Genomic DNA, 17,059 nt, shown 5'->3' on the forward strand with positions numbered 1-17,059 from the left:
CTTGAAGGGATACCATTTGTTTGTATGGAGAATCCTCATCACGGAATCATGTGGTACGCCTGTTATTGCTGATAGTTGTCTTGTGCTGCACTTTGAACTTTTCACACTCGCAGCAAGAACCATTGTGGAGTCTCCTCATCTGTCGCGGTTGGTGGGGGTCCTGACCGTGGTCTGTTGGCAACATTACCAGTTACTGTACACTGAATTTCCTAATGAGGTAGCTAACGGTGTTGTGGCTTATTGCAGGTCTTTCGGGGTGGCGTTGAAGTCCTGGGCAATCACACGACTGGTTCTTTCCCCAAACATTAGGATGATCTCAATTCTTTCCTGCTTCGTCAGTCCCATCTCATGCATCGAGAAGAAAACCTGTCAAATTTGGGGCGTCATGTCTTTCTTGCAGCGTTAGTGCCATGACGCTCTCCCTGCAAGGAAATAGAAAACCGTCAACTTTGTGGCGTCAGAACTTTGGAACGGGACATGATAACGCATTTCTGCTTGCGGGACTGCATTCCCCTGCAAAAAACAGTGTTAATTGATGTATCACATGCCTACCTTCCTATTTGAAAAAAAAATAACCTGAATCCAAGATGACGGCTATCAAAATGGCCGCCATTCACCAGCATGCATCAATCGGTAGTTCCTTTACCCAAGTCCGCCCTCCGCTAGTCAGATTTGCTTTAATCATGTTTGTTTCCAAAATAATCCATTGTGCTAAGACTTAGGGACCACCCTGTACAATAATACGTACATAGTAATAGCTTGTACTGCATGTCTATGCTGCAAAAAAGTTTTAAAAATACATTGAAGGAGAGGAAACTGAAAAGCTCTAGGGAAAGGGGATTCCCCACGATTCAAGTTTTTTCCCTTACAAATCCCTATAAGTCACTTTATTATAAATATTTTCTTGTACATATATATGTTGTTGTTTCCCTCGCCAGCAATTTCGTACACTGATTGAGGGAGGATTAGTGAGTTGTTTGAATATTTTGGGAACTATTTTTGAAAAGGTAAAATTTCTTTCAGGTTAGTTAATCGTCGTGACTGTGAATTCCTAGGGATACTGAAGAAGAAGCAGAAAGATGGACTTTCCTTCAGAACAGCAGTTGCAGCATCTCTTTGTATGAAAAGAAAAGATCTTGCCAAACGAAAAAGAGGGCGCCCGTCCTCATCCATTGATAGAAAATTCCAACAGAAGAGGCATTGTGGTCCAGGGCAGGCAATTCCGAACACTGGAGTACGTACAGATGCAGTAGCACACTGGCCTCTTGTTATGAAATCAAGGCAGCGTAGCAACAAGCCAAACTGCGAGGGACATACAGTGATAAAGTGTTGCAAATGTAATGTTCATCTATGTCTAAACAAGAACAAAAAAAAATGTATCCTGAAATTTCATGAGCAGTTGAAAATACAATTGTGGTAAATGTGACAGAAAGTTGTCAAGTAAAATGAAAAACTGACTAAGTATTAATTTAGAAATAATTTGTAATATTCTAAATGTAAAATTTATAAGCATTGTTATTTTCTGTGTGAAGAGAGAAATGTAACCTACCTGCCGAATGTCTCGAATTCTCTACATACGGAAATACATAGTAAAAAAATAATTTCCGCATATTCATCAGTTGATTCAACTTCAGTAATCCTAATCCATGTAGAATACCTAACTGAATAGCTTTTTCGAAATATTTTAAGTAATTTCGTTGTTAAGGGGTTATGAAATGAGGATAAGTGAGGATTCTATTTACTTTTCCTCTCAGAAGGGTTCCACAGGAAGTCAGAAACCTACCCTTACATTACCAGTTTAATAGTGAATAGGAGTCCTTAACAAAGATGTCAGTAAACGCTGAAACAGATTGAAAGAATTTTTAATACCCCAGATACAAAGTAAAATCTTTTATATTTGAATTATTCAACATGTGTTCTGTAGCAACTATTAACAGAAATAAATGCACTAAAAAAAATACAATAACGTCTTCTAAAACCTTAAAAATATTAGTTTTACGAAAAGAAACCACATTCCAGTTACAATATAATTTTGAAAGTAATGAATCAGTATCATTAGATTACATTTTATTGCAAAAGATAATAATAATAATAATAATAATAATAATAATAATAATAATAATAATAATATAAAGTTGTAATTAGCAAAATATGTTAGGGATTCAGGTGAAGAAATTAATAATGTAGACTGTCTACTATAGAGTGAATTTGCTTAGCTTCAAAATTTTGTTCTACGGGCAAATTGAAACAGGCCTTCAATACAATGTAAACACAAGGCAACTATGTTAACCAATCTAGTAGAGAGTTCTAAACACGATTTTGAATAATTCTAATCAATTACGATTTTTTCAAATTAAAGATTCTATCTTTCTTAAAAGTAATTTCAATACATAAACAAATATTCACCAGTACAGCTACTTGATTTAATTCAATACATATTCATTATTCATTAAAAAGTACCTACCCAAAAAAGCACATAAAATTATTTAATTGTGTACATTTCGGCAAAAAATGATTATCTTCCTCAGCACAAAATGGGATGCAGTTCCACAGACGTTAATTTTCTGAAAAGTATGTGCTAAGAATGCGTTTTGTCGAAACGTCCATAATTACAACATTTTGGGTGCCTTTACGGCATGTAACTTTTATTGAATATTTACCAATGCATTGTGGGACTAGTAGCGTTCTTCTGTATGTATATTAAGCAAAATTTCATACATTGAACAAATACAGAATACTTGCAGTCATAGAATCATGAAACAACAAATACTCAACTTTGTATGAAGAGTTGTGAGCATGAGATGAGGCATCTTCAACTTTTATGAGAACGGAGAAATGTAAAACTAAAATTCGCTACCGTAAAAATAGTATTGAGGTATTATATAATACATAGATTTTTTTAGATGTGAAGCGCTTGCATACTGAATATTTCAGAATGATTCAACGATTTCAGCTCCATTTATTTATATTTTTTTATTAATTGTGCAAATTACTTAACATTTCACACAAATTAATTGAGGCGTAGTAAGGGCGAACTCAACATCGGATAATTTTCTTTAATTTCGAGTGATGATCGAAGATGAATTTCTAAACTTAATACTTTTATAAGATTTCCAAAGGAAGGTTTTCGAATTTTCTTCCTATCTCCCAAAATAAATCTAGATTACTAATGGATGAAAATGAGAAGAAAAACGCGATTTTCTCGAAGACGATTCTAAGGGTTTTGTTCGTACTTCAAGATTTCATTTCCAGTCTAATAAAGTGTTATAAGTTATTTCTCTGGTAAAAATAACAAAAGGGTTATTTTACTTCTGCATGTGAGCTTTTCGGGGATATTTTATCAAACATGAGTAAGTTGATTTTGATCGTACTTTATAAATTAGTGATTTATCAATATGGCATATGGCATAGCTCACTTGTCCTGAAAAGATCCAGAACGGGTAATTTACTCATGAGATACATTCTTTTTGAATTTCTTAAAAACGCCTTAAGTCAGCCTTTCCCAACCTTTTCCACACTGTGGCCCCCTTAGAGTCTACAATACATGTGAAGGACCCTTGCAATATATACGGTTAGTATTTATATTTCTTCTCCATGTCAGTATATATATATATATATATATATATATATATATATATATATATATATATATATATATATATATATATATATACAGTGGATGTGAGTGTTTTTTTTTTTTTCCTTTGGAGTGGTATAATCAAGTTAGAACAGTATGATGCCTACTCCGTAATCGGGTGGTCCTGGGTTTCAAACCTGGGAGTGAACACCTTGACTAAGATGTTGCAAATATATAAATAAACCCAGTACGTAAACAAAACTAAACCACAATAGCCTACCAGTAGTACGAAATGGATCGATCTGGGCCAGACCTGGGCCAACATTAATCAACTCAGGAGCCCCTGGGAAATTGAGCACCTTACACCGTGAGCCCACGGTCTTTTACGACCTCCATTTTAGGGGTGAATTTATTCCCTTTTATGAGCACTTTTAAGGGGGTGTATTCATTCTCTTTTATGAGCACATTTTAGGGGGTGAACTCATTCCCTTTTATGAGCATATTTTTCAACCCCTACGAACACATAACAGAACAAGGGTATACTCGTTCTCTTTCATGAGCACTTTTTCAACATAGCAGACAATGAACATAGCAAAGGGGTACGAACACATAACATAACAAGGGTGTACTCGTTTTCAACCCCTATTTTAACATAGGAGATAACACATAAGATTACGAACACAGAGAAGAGAAGATAACACATAACACTACGTAACACACAGCACAACAGATAATACATAAGAGTACGTAACATAACAAGGGTGTATTCATTCCCTTTTATGAGCATATTTTTCAACCCCTATTTTAACATAGGAGATAACACATAACATTACGAACACATAGAAGAGAAGATAACACATAACACTATTTTAACATAGCAGATAACATATAAGATTACGAACACATAACATAGCAAGGGTGTACTCGTTCCCTTTTATGAGCATATTTTCCAACCCCTATTCTGAACATAGTAGATAACACATAGAAGAGCAGATAACACATAGCACTATTTTAACATAGTAGGTAACATAAGATTACGAACACATATAAGAGCAGAAGACTACATAACATAGCAGGCCTCCATTTTAGGGGTGAACTCCCTTTTATGAGCATATTTTTCAACCCCTATTTTAACATAACAGAAATGACATAAGAATACGTAACTCATTCCAACCCTTATTTTAACATAACGAGCAAAGATTACAATCGAATACCCACGGTCTACATATAATCATTTTAGAGGGTGTATTCATTCATTACCCCTAATTGAAATTACATAGCAGAGAAGATAATACATAAGATTCGTTCCCTTTTATGAGCACTTTTTAAGGGGTGTACTCGTTCCCTTTTATGATTACTTTTTCAACCCCTATTTGAACATTTTAACATAGCAGAAATTTATGAACACATTCTCCACCCCTATTTTAACGTAGCACTGATTTCGTTCCCAACCCTTAATTTAACATAGCAGAAATGACACAAGCATGTCCCCAAACTACTGACCATCGTGAACAAAGGTCAAACTCAAAAACAAAACAACATATCGAGGTGCTGTTTCCACATTTAGTAATTGGTCATCAACTAGTACAAGTTCCAAAATAATGACCATCGAGGTCAAAGGTCAAAACTCGGAAATGGATCCACATATTGGGGTGCTGTTTCCAAATCTAGTAACTGGTCATCAGTTACCACAAGTTCCAAAATTAGTGGTCATTGAGGTCAAAGGTCAACATACTTAAAACCAAATATCTCGAAAACGGAGCCACATACTCAGGTGCTGTTTCCACATTGAGTAATAGGTCATCAGGTACCACAAGTTCCAAAATAGTGGCCATCGAGGTCAAAGGCCAACATACTTAAAACCAAATAACTCTTAAATGGATCCACATATTGAGGTGCTGTTTCCACATTTAGTAATTGGTCATCAGGTACCACAAGTTCCAAAATTAGTGGTCATCGAGGTCAAACTCGAAAGCGAAGCAACGTATTGAGGTGCTGTTTCAAAATCTAGTAATAGGTCATCAACTAGTGCCAGTTCCAAAATAGTGACCATCGAGGTCAAAGGTCAAAATACTTAAAACCCAATCACTCGAAAATGGATCCACATATTGAGGTGCTGTTTCCATATTTTCCAACCCTTATTTTAAGATAACAGAAATTACACTGAGACTATGAACACACAGCAGAGCATAAGAGTACGTAACACACAAGGGTGTATTCATTCTCTTTTATGAGCATATTTTCCAACCCCTATTTCAACATGACAGAGACTACGAAACATGGCGGACATAGCACAGGGGGTGCATTCATTTTCTCCATCCCTAATTGAACATAGCAGAAATTACACTGAGAGTACGTAACACCCAGCAGACCAGAGAATACATCAAATTCATTCCCTTTTATGAGTACATTTTAAGGGTGTACTCGTTCTCTTTTATAATTACTTTTTCAACCCCTATTTTAAGACAATGAATACCTATGTAACATAGCGATTCGATACGCTCTTTGAACCGTTTTGGATGAAACTCAGCATATGGGGGTTTTCGACCATGCTGATTACAAATATCATACTTATTTTTACCTGGGTCCTATAGTTTATGTGGCGTGTAATTTCTGCTATGTTCAATTAGGGGTGAAGAAAATGAATACACCCCCTGTGCTATGTCCGCCATGTTTCGTAGTCTCTGTCATGTTGAAATAGGGGTTGGAAAATATGCTCATAAAAGAGAATGAATACACCCTTGTGTGTTACGTACTCTTATGCTCTGCTGTGTGTTCATAGTCTCAGTGTAATTTCTGTTATCTTAAAATAAGGGTTGGAAAATATGCCATGTTCTTTTATTAGCTGTGCTATGTATTATCTGTTCTGCTGTGTGTTACGTAGTGTTATGTGTTATCTTCTCTTGTATGTGTTCGTAATCTTATGTGTTATCTCCTATGTTAAAATAGGGGTTGAAAAATATGCTCATAAAAGAGAACGAGTTCACCCTTGTTATGTTATGTACTCTTATGTATTATCTGCTCTGCTGTGTGTTACGTACTCTTATGTGTTATCTAATCTGCTGTGTGTTACGTACTCTTATGTGTTATCTTCTATGTTAAAATAGGGGTTGAAGAATATGCTCATAAAAGGGAATGAATACACCCTTGTTATGTTACGTACTCTTTTGTGTTATCTGTTCTGCTGTGTGTTACGTAGTGTTATGTGTTATCTTCTCTTCTCTGTGTTCGTAATCTTATGTGTTATCTCCTATGTTAAAATAGGGGTTGAAAACGAGTACACTCTTGTTATGTTATGTGTTCGTACCCCTTTGCTATGTTCATTGTCTGCTATGTTGAAAAAGTGCTCATGAAAGAGAACGAGTATACCCTTGTTCTGTTATGTGTTCGTAGGGGTTGGAAAATATGCTCATAAAAGGGAACGAGTTCACCCCCTAAAATGTGCTCGTAAAAGAGAACGAGTACACCCCCTAAAAAGTGGTCATAAAAGGGAATAAATTCACCCCTAAAATGGAGGTCGTAAAGGACCGTGGGCTCACGGTGTAAGGTGCTCAATTTCCCAGGGGCTTGTGAGTTGTTAAACGCTGTTCCAGGTCTGGCCCAGATCGATCCATTTTCTACTACTCCTACCCATCATTTATAGAAAAAAGTTTTTTTTTTTTTTTTTTTTTTGAAAAAATAAAAATGCATTAACTGCAACAAGTTAACATGATAATAAGTGTATGACTCACAGAGCTACACAACTTCAGTCAGTGTGATGGTTGGTGTTGTCTTTCAGCTACTAACTTGGAAATGTCAGAATCAAACAAAAAACATTTAAACGAAGTATTTCTCACATCCACTTTCTCACATCTACCACTGTGTATGCCTTTCTCAGATTGGCCTGCGGACCATTTAGTATCGTCTTGCGGACCCCAGGTTGGGAAAGGGTGCTTTAAGTGATAGCTCACACACTATCACTATATCAGATAATGATAGTAAGTTAAATGTTCAATTGATAGTCCTACGGTATGGAAACATTCACGCGGAGCAGTCTTGGGGATGAGTTTCTTCTGTGTATTTAGTATGTAATGTATATGAAAAATAAATACTATCAAGCAGAAGGTTGCGTCAGTTATTATGGCAATTCTCCTGACAGATGCATATCTATATATATAAAAGAGAACGTACAAAATCCTTTGTCCGCTCATCACGCTAATACGGCTGAACCAATTTCTTTCATTTTTGGGGGGTTGTTAGGATTTGGACCCTAGATGGTTTTTATCATATCACTTTAATTTTCAATTACCAGTGTCTTGAGATAATTGACCATTCAAGTGTCCATACGTACAAATCCTTTGTTATTAGTTCATCATAGGTAAAAATAAACGTATTTATATGCAACCCGCATGACCGTGTCACTCGGCGGGTTAACATAAATGACAGGCGATATAATGTTAACATTTACTGCAATCTTCTATGGTTTTTATCATATCACTTGAAAGCGAAAAAGTAAAAATTATCTAAGTAACAAAGTTTATTGCGTTCCGGGGTGACCGCAGCGAAGCGGGGTGAACGCTGCTAGTACTACTTATAAATACAATAAAAGGATTGAATTGTTCATGAAATAAATTATTTAAATGACAAGTGTGTAGTGTTATGTAATATTTTGTGGTAATATGCTTTAAGTTAATGTTTATTTGGGAAGGGTTGATAGTAGACCCACCACGGAGATCAAGGAATACTTTAATAAGTTAGTATGAATTATTATGAGTGTCTGTTCCTATTTTATGCAAATGGGTGTAATTTTCAATTTTGGTCTCAGTTATGATCTGTTTTGGGTCTACATTTGCTTTTCGGGTAGCCTTAAAGATGTCGCCATCATAATGGATATAATAAAATGTTGAAAACATTCAACATAGCCGATATCCCGGATTGAACCAGAACCTTTACAGCTGGAAAGCAAGCATACAGAAACGAGCGGTACAACGATTGTGCTATTTAGACTTACTATGTGAGCATTAATGGTTAAATAGGATTATTATTACATTTAAATATGTGCACAATCTGGAGTTTGGAATAATACACGAAGAAAGAAAAACATTATATAGTGTGGTTTATCATATTTTCTTTTTTCACGAGTAATGTCAAGATCGCGTGAAAATAAAAAATAGTGACTTTCTGAACCTATTTTGCTACCATTTTTTGTAAAATTGAGAAGATACTTAAAAGAACAAGCAGCAAATTGTGAAAATAGAAAGAGTTGTTAGCGAATTTCGATATTCAAACGCAATTTTTTGCTCAGTTTTATCAGACAGATATCGGGATTGTTATCAACACAGATAGTTCTGAAGGTGTGACTGTGAAAAAAAAAAAAAAAAAAAAAAAAAAAAAAAAAAAAACTAATGCCCAACTATTAAATTCAATGTTAAATTCCTAGTCGAAAGGCATCAGGTTCGATTGGATTGGGTTTAAGTTTAGCGGCACCTTAGGCAGCGAGGCTTTATGAGAAGTGGGATTCGAACCGCATGAGCTCTCGCCGAGAATTAAACAGGGTGTTCTGCGCTCAAGGCGTTTACGCTGATCATGCAACCACAGGTGAGCTGTCATCATTAGCGAATTCTGATTGGGAAGTATGAGATGTATACATTCAGAATTTCTTTCTGAATGAAAATTAATAATGAACTTTAATTAGGAAATAATGTCTCTTTTTGTGCCATAGAAAATATTAATTTGGCCGAGGTCGTGTATTGTATAGAAAGACTGAAACTAGATTGGAATGATGATTCCTGGTGAGTCCACCAGCAAACCTTACAAAAGTACAACGATTCGCTAGAACACAACTCAAGAACAGGTTTTTTCTTCTGAAAAAAAAAAAATAAGACGAAAGCAAGGGAGAAGGCCGTGGAAAGGTCATGAGACCACCTACTGCTCGAAAACTCTTTTATCTGAGCCGCTTTTACGCACACATTCTACGCCAAAACTTAAAACCAGCCAGCTTTTCCAATGTATAAAAATTGAGTACGCAAAATCACGAGTCCCATACACTAACGTATTGACAGATGCTAACAAGATTAGTGTATAATATTTTATGGTTATGTCGTAAAAATATATCAGTGTACGCTCAGCTTAACGCGGAAGGATGTCACTTCTGGTTGCCTTATTCTATTAAATGAAAGAAATACAGTAAATATCTTTTTCGAAAATTTCTTGAATAATAGTGTAAATGTATTTCCAAATATGAAGTAGTTTCGATTGCAGTTCAGTTGATGTATTTTGAGTATTAAATAATTGTTCATGATTAGACTGTACATTCTTGTATCGTATCGTTTAAGACTATTGCTTTGCTTGATTCCACTGAAATGTGAATTTCCAACAGTATATTTATTTAATATTCTCCCTCACCATCATATATCCTATTGTCTTTGGACAACCCTGTGGAAAAGTTGTGACTGGCCTCTTTCACATCGTTTCATACCTCTCGTGCTCCAATGTTAGCAATAGGCTCTAGATAACCCAATTCGAATATTTGCAAGGACAGTTACAACTGATAAACTGCTATCTAGTGTAAAGAATTTTTCGGACTCACGCTCGCCATGTATAGATGAAATTTCGTCGACTAGCTATCGTTAAACACTGTATTGAAGTTATTTTGGAGAAATTGTGTTATGTTTTAAATTATTCATTTGAAACTGGCATCTAGAAATGGCGAAAGTTATACTTCTTCATAAAAAGAGTAATACTGATATAAAAATTATCGATTAATATCTATCCTTTCTGTATTTTCAAATTTTTTTTGAATATATTCTACTCACACGATTAAATGCTTTTCTATTTTTCCCCTTATCTCACCCCTTCAATATGGTTTTCAAAGGTCCAAATCCACTTATACTACAGTGTTGGATTTTGTTGTGAAAGTTTTTGGCACATTAAACGCCAAGGAATATTGTAAAATTCTTCCCTTTGAAGCGGTAAGTACAGTTAGGTTGAGTAAATCAGAGTCTGGAATCGACTCTTACTACCGGTTTTTATTATAAAACTCCCCTAATAATATAACAGTATTTACAGAAATACTACATTATAACTTTCACTAATGCGAGGTAGAAAAAAGATAACGCAAGACCTTGCAGCCTTGAGGCAGGATCTCTACAAAGCTCCGGTCAAGCTAAGTAGGGTGATGTAGAAAACCCGAATGCTCGGGGGGAGTCAGAGAGCCCCGAAGCAGGCGAAGCAACTGAAGTTGGGTTCCCGACAGAGCTCCAAGCAAGCTAAGACGAATGGAAGGGAAGGAAGCCTAGAGTCCCACAGCAGACTAGAAATTTTCAGGTTGGGTTTCTCCTAGAGCTCCAGGCAAGCTAGAGGAGGAGAGAACAATCGTAGGCTGGTGACTGTCCGTTGAATCCTCTCCATTATATAGGCGCTGCGGGTTGCGGTGACGCTGCTGCTTCCATGTCATCATGTGACTTGTAGGTGGTGCTGGTCCGTCGTCTGCTTCTTGTAGTAATCCCACGTGAGTTGTAGTATTCCAGGGTAAATACATGTAGTTGATGTTTACAAACAAGAGCACGTGTAATATTTAATAAACACAAGCACGTGGTACATTACAATATGCAATTCATTGTCTTTTCTGAAGCTTTCAACAACGTAAATATAAACGTATTTTTAAGCAAACTTTCCAGTCATGGCATAAAGGGTATAATTTACAGTTGGTTTTCTTCGTATTTCATGAACAGGACACAAGCTCATATGAAGATGTTAAAATGATCGACTTGTAAAACACAAGTCATCTACTGACTTTATCAACAATGGTGACCCTCAAGGATCAATTTTATGTCCCATTCTTTTCCTAATATACCTATAAATGATTTATATCAATTTCTTGATCGCAGTATTATAGTCTTAAATGCAAATGACATAAATATTTTAGTAAAAGAAAATACTGTTATATTACTGTATGTAAGTAATATTTTGAGGAATAAGGCTCAAAAGGAATAAAGTGTTGGTTGAATGTTACAGAAAGCTCAGAAGATAAATTTGGAGATGCTTTCCACCACCGATGACTAACATTGGAAAAGAACTGATATAGATATAAACCAATTATACACAAAAGGAATTGAGTTGCGATCTTTAGGTAAGACTATACTCATGAGATACAGCTAATATTACTAGTATTTTCGAATAAAACACACAATTTTATTTTACATAAAAGTGCTAGCAAGAAATAAAACGTTTGAATGTGGAATTATATATACATACTGTATATAAAAGTTAGCGTAAAGGTATCTTCTGTTAGAAGCACTGTACTTTAACTATGATAGACTTTGTATAATAAGTCTTTATGTCACAATAGTAATAACGACAGCGGTGATTTTTCCCGATTTTTTTCTTTAGCCACGAGACATTTGTCCTTTTGTATACTAGCAGAATACCCGTTGTTCGTAGGGGGACAACATGTTTCATTTGGACATAAAGGAGTAAATTTGGATTTACACAGCATCGGAAGTGTCACTGTTCATTTCAGCGACACCGAAAACTATGGATTCGACACTAATACCGGTCAATTTCGATAAAAACACTCCGAGGCCCGAACCTCATCTATGTTAAAAAGTGATCAAGATCGGTCGGGTGGTTTAAGAGTTATTAACTTTTATTTATTTTTATTTTCTCCCCCGCCCCTTTCTTACGTTGTACCGTCAAAGTGAAATGACAAGAACCATCCCAGACCCGAACCTCGTCTATGTTAAAAAGTGATCAAGATCGGTCCGATGGGTCAAGAGTCACAAACATAGTCACTTTCATTTATATATATATATATATATATATATATAGAGAGAGAGAGAGAGAGAGGTTGTATGGTTTTTGAATGTTAAACCATAAAAAATGTTCTTTTCCTTGTAAGACTTGTTTGTATGCAAAATGAGAGATGTATACACTGTTGTATTTATGATTTTCCAGCATTTCTTTCACAGTGAGTTAAAAAAAAAAGAAAGTATTGTATCAACTTTTATTGCAAACAGCTAAATAATTAATATATATATGTTTTTAGAAAATGCTGTTCTACTTTTTGTGGTCTCAAGATATTACTGTATAATTATAGGATTTGGTTTCGACTATTAGTTTAGCAGCTTTTTTTTTTTTTTTTTTTTTCAAATCTTTGTTTTCCTAATCTCACTTGCTCAATTATATGTATTTGCATGGTGATCGGTACAATGCATTATTTTACTGTAGTAACCTTGATATAACTTCAAAGAACATGCTTAACTTATTTAATAGGAAGCCCAATCACTTTTCCGGAACAATTCTGTTCTTATCCGAAACTTTTATATTATTAAAACATATTTTAATAATCATAAAAAGGCCAAAATTGTATTGAATTGTTGATTATAAAGAAACTAGGATTATTGAACCGCTTTACTGTACCACAAAGTTATCAGAGTCCTTAGAAGCTACAGGTTTAGGTACAGTTCATAAAAATTAGTTAACATTGTAAGGATATCAATAGGGGACATCGTAGTTTAGTGGTTTGAGGTCACGTGGACCCGGGTTCGATTCTCGCCCGGCGCTTCCCAATTTTGGCGTCCACCCAGCGTCATGAGGCAAACTGGGGAGTCACTAGGTCTAGAAAACTCCCGATACACCGGTTAGTGACAGGGCGACGCAGCACGCTGACCACGTGCTCCTCGCTAGGTTGGACGTAGTTCAGCTGGTCGCTGACAGATGGCGATGGAGTAGGCTCAGGCCCACAATTGGGCTGTTACGTCGTTTTTTTTTTTTGTTTGTTTGTTTTTTTAAATAGAAATCAATCCTTCATTAAACACTGATCAGGGTAATTTATATAAACGTTGTTTGCATAATATTGCATCTCAGAAACAACTGCAATGGTATTATCAATTGAAATTAAAGTATGTTTCACGTGGGTAAGTACCTGTCAAAACTCGTTCATTTGTTTTTATCCGCTAATAAATGTTTGAGCGAGGAAGTGTTTTTCAGGTACGGAAGAAAATGTGATATTGCATGTAAAGAAATGCTTATTAATTCTGGCTCTTTGCTAAACTTTTATTTTCACATGTTATCCGCATTCTGAAGATGAACCGCATACGATTTGAAAGCTTAGTTGAAAAAAAAGAAAAAACTTAAGTGAGCAACAAATAAATGTAACTACGTATAGTTCTTACTATAAATTTTTCATCAATATTACAAGTCTCAAGTTATTCATGAGCATTAAATGTAACAATCATACAATGCTATGTTAGTATTGCGTGAAACAGAATCACTGGTTTAACGACTCCACACGCTGTGCTTAGTCCCATCTCCAGTCAAAGTAGATTATTTCATGGGTTTGCACCTTTCTCGCCATTTTTCTTTGTGTACAAAGGATGCAAGAATATTTCGTATACGAGCTGCTGAAATTTTATCAATTTTCATGCGGAAACATCGGATTATAAGGGAAAATATGAAGATTAAAAAAAAAAAGTCTATAAGAAATGCAGGCAGTTCCTTGCAAGACTTGTAATACTGGCAATTTTTCAAGACTTGTAATACTGGTAGTAAAAAGTAAATCTAACTAGTTGATTCTATGATATTCAAGCTGTGTATACATGAAAATCACTTTAAAATTGGGTGAAGAAACAAGAACTTTTAATAGAAATTTAGTTGTTCCCCAGAAGTGACGATTAATCTTTGTTTACATTCTGGATGATGTGCCGTTCGCAAATTAACTCTCTGCGATGCATGGATGACAGATATAAGTGTATATCCGGCAGAACCGGAAATTGGTATGTACGCAGTGTAAATAACATGCGCAACGTAATTAATGGTTAAGAAACTAGCAAATGATACAGGTTAGCATTATTTTTAGTCAAAATTCACTGTATCTGTTTTGAAATACATTTATAATCGAGGGAGGAATAATAAGTAAAATACCAAAAACATATAACTTATCCCCACGAAAAATACTTAGTATATATCAGAAACAGTGAAAAAGTGATTGACTGGACCGGAACTCGAACCGGGAGCTCTGGCTTTCAACCTTTCCAATTGGAAGGGTTGAAAGCTCGAGCTCCCGGTTCGAGTCGCGGTCCAGTCAGTCGCTTTTTCATTCTTTGTGTGTTATAGAATTCGCACCTATAGAGGATATGATTTGCAAAAAAAAAAAAAAAAAAAAAAAAAAAAAAGTTGATTCCTTCTTTCATTAGTATATACTACTTTGTGATGTTAAATTAATAGGTAGCAAGTGACTTTTCAGTTCAGTTACAAGGAAGATACGAGCAAATAAATTTTGATTGATTCCTATAAGAAATTCATAGGGATCAATTTTCAACTGCTCTGGTGACCAGTGTAAAACTTTCTAGTATAATGAGTTTAATACGAAATTTAAGAGATATAGTCCCGAACAACTACGTAAGATCAACATATTATGCTTTTTTTAAGGTACCTTAGAATATGGAATATTATTTTGGGGTAACTGTAACTACATAAATGAGGTTCTACTACTACTAGAAAAAAAGAAAAAGGTTAATACAATAATCAGTGGTGCATCATATAAAGAAAAACCTTTGTTCTGTAAGTTGAAAATTATGACTCTTGTCAATTTGTATATATATATATATATGTTTTTAGTATATGTGAAACAAAATATGTTAGATGTGTAGTGTACAGAAGATATTCATGCATATAATACAAGAACTGCTGAACAAGTTGATATATCATATACCAGACTATAAAAAATCAAAAATAGCTATACAATAGAAGATAGAAAATTCAAGAACAAGTTACCAATACACACGCACAATTTACCAATTACTCAATTTAAAAATAAAGTGTATGATTGGTTAGTTGCTGTACCCTGTTATAATGTGAAGGCTTTTGAGGAAAATTAAGGTATATTCCTCTGATTGACATGTTGAATATGTTCATCACTATTGTAATTTTGTATAGAAGATATTCTGTACTTCTTCATGCCCCAAAGTAATTGATAAAATAGAAAGCATTTTGAATATACTGCTGTAGAGTTACCAAATAAAAAAAACTAATCAAATTATTATTGTAGTATATCGCACCCCAGACTCCAAAGTATGTATATTCTTCAAAAACCTACAACAGCTTTTAAGTGAAGTCACCAATAAATATGATATAGATGTACTATGCGTTGATTTTAACATAGATACAAAAGAATTAACCACAATGCGTGATACATTCCTCAATATTTCATCAAGTTTTAATTTACATATGACAATATTTTGAACCAACTCATTTCACGAGATCTTCCTGCAGTTCAATTGACAATATATTTACAAATCTTCATCTAAATTGTTACAGATCCCATACTCTTAACATGGTATTGAATAACCACGTTGGAAAAGCGTTGTATTTGACACGTTTTTCCAAAGATAGCGAGCAAACTATAAGGATGTTAGGGAAAAGATACTATAACGAACACAAAATAGCAAAATTTCTCTCTTTTTTTGAAAGCGAAAATTTTGTAAATGACAAAACTGTCAATCCTAACGTTAATGACATAAACAGATATTTTATTGATAAATTTAAACTATTATTTGAAGGAGCCTTCTTTTTATGTGAAAAGTAAACAATACACGTAACAAACCGTGGATTATACATGGCATTAGGGTTTCTAGTGTGAAACTAAAAAAGCTGCTCAAACTTAGCAAACAAGCAAATAATATAGAAATTCTTGATTACTATAAAAAAAAATAATAAAAATCCTTGTACAAAAAAAAATTATTAATAAACGCACAAGGGACTATTATAGTAATAAAATAAACAATGCACAGAATAAAAGCAAAGAGTCGTTGAAAATAATAAAGTGTGAATTAGGAAAGAAAATGAAAAGCACAAAAATATAGTTACGTATAAAAGACAGTAACTTAACTACAAATGACCCAAAGTTCGTTTCCGAGTACTTAAATAATTGCTTTTGTAAGGTTGCAGAGAAAGCTATACGTGATATACCTACCCCGTGACACAAGTAGACTACAGCCGCTTAAGTACATCAGTAGGTCATTCTTCCTTACCCCAACTTCCCCACAAGAGATCGTGGAAGCAGTAAGTGAATTTGATAAAAAAATCTTCAGGAATGGATGATATTCCACAGTTTCTTTTGAAGAAATGTATCGACATTATCGCACCTTCATTAGCGGACATCATTAATGAGTCATTTTCCCAAGGAATCTTCCCTCATGCATTAAAACTCTCACTCGTTAAACCCTTGTTCAAAAAAAGGATGTAGAAACGAAAGAGAAAACTACCGTCCCATATCACTTTATTCTGTTTTTTTCAAAACTTGTTGAAAAACTAGTATGTAAGTGACTACTAAGTTTCATTAATGAACAAAACTTAATCACGAAAACGCAACACGGATTTATAAAAAGCAAATCCACAATTACTACCACATATGACCATATCAAAGTATCTATAATGTCTGTTGATCAGAAAGCCAATACTAGGCATATATTGTGATCTCTTAAAAGTGTTTGATTGTGTAGA

General features: G+C 34.7%; 1 long non-coding RNA gene across 1 annotated transcript in view; it reads left to right on the forward strand.

Annotated features, from left to right (window-relative positions):
* Positions 1–1,887, forward strand: part of LOC145674483 (uncharacterized) — a 495,535-nt gene extending 493,648 nt beyond the window's left edge. Inside the window, exon 3 of the long non-coding RNA XR_014128954.1 lies at positions 1,024–1,887. This is a non-coding gene — a long non-coding RNA (uncharacterized LOC145674483). The remainder of the gene's footprint in view (positions 1–1,023) is intronic.
* The last annotated feature ends 15,172 nt before the right edge of the window (positions 1,888–17,059 follow it).

Source organism: Thermobia domestica, chromosome 17 (genome assembly GCF_964235325.1).
Source record: "Thermobia domestica chromosome 17, izTheDome1.hap1.1, whole genome shotgun sequence".
Taxonomy (NCBI): Eukaryota; Metazoa; Arthropoda; class Insecta; order Zygentoma; family Lepismatidae; genus Thermobia; species Thermobia domestica.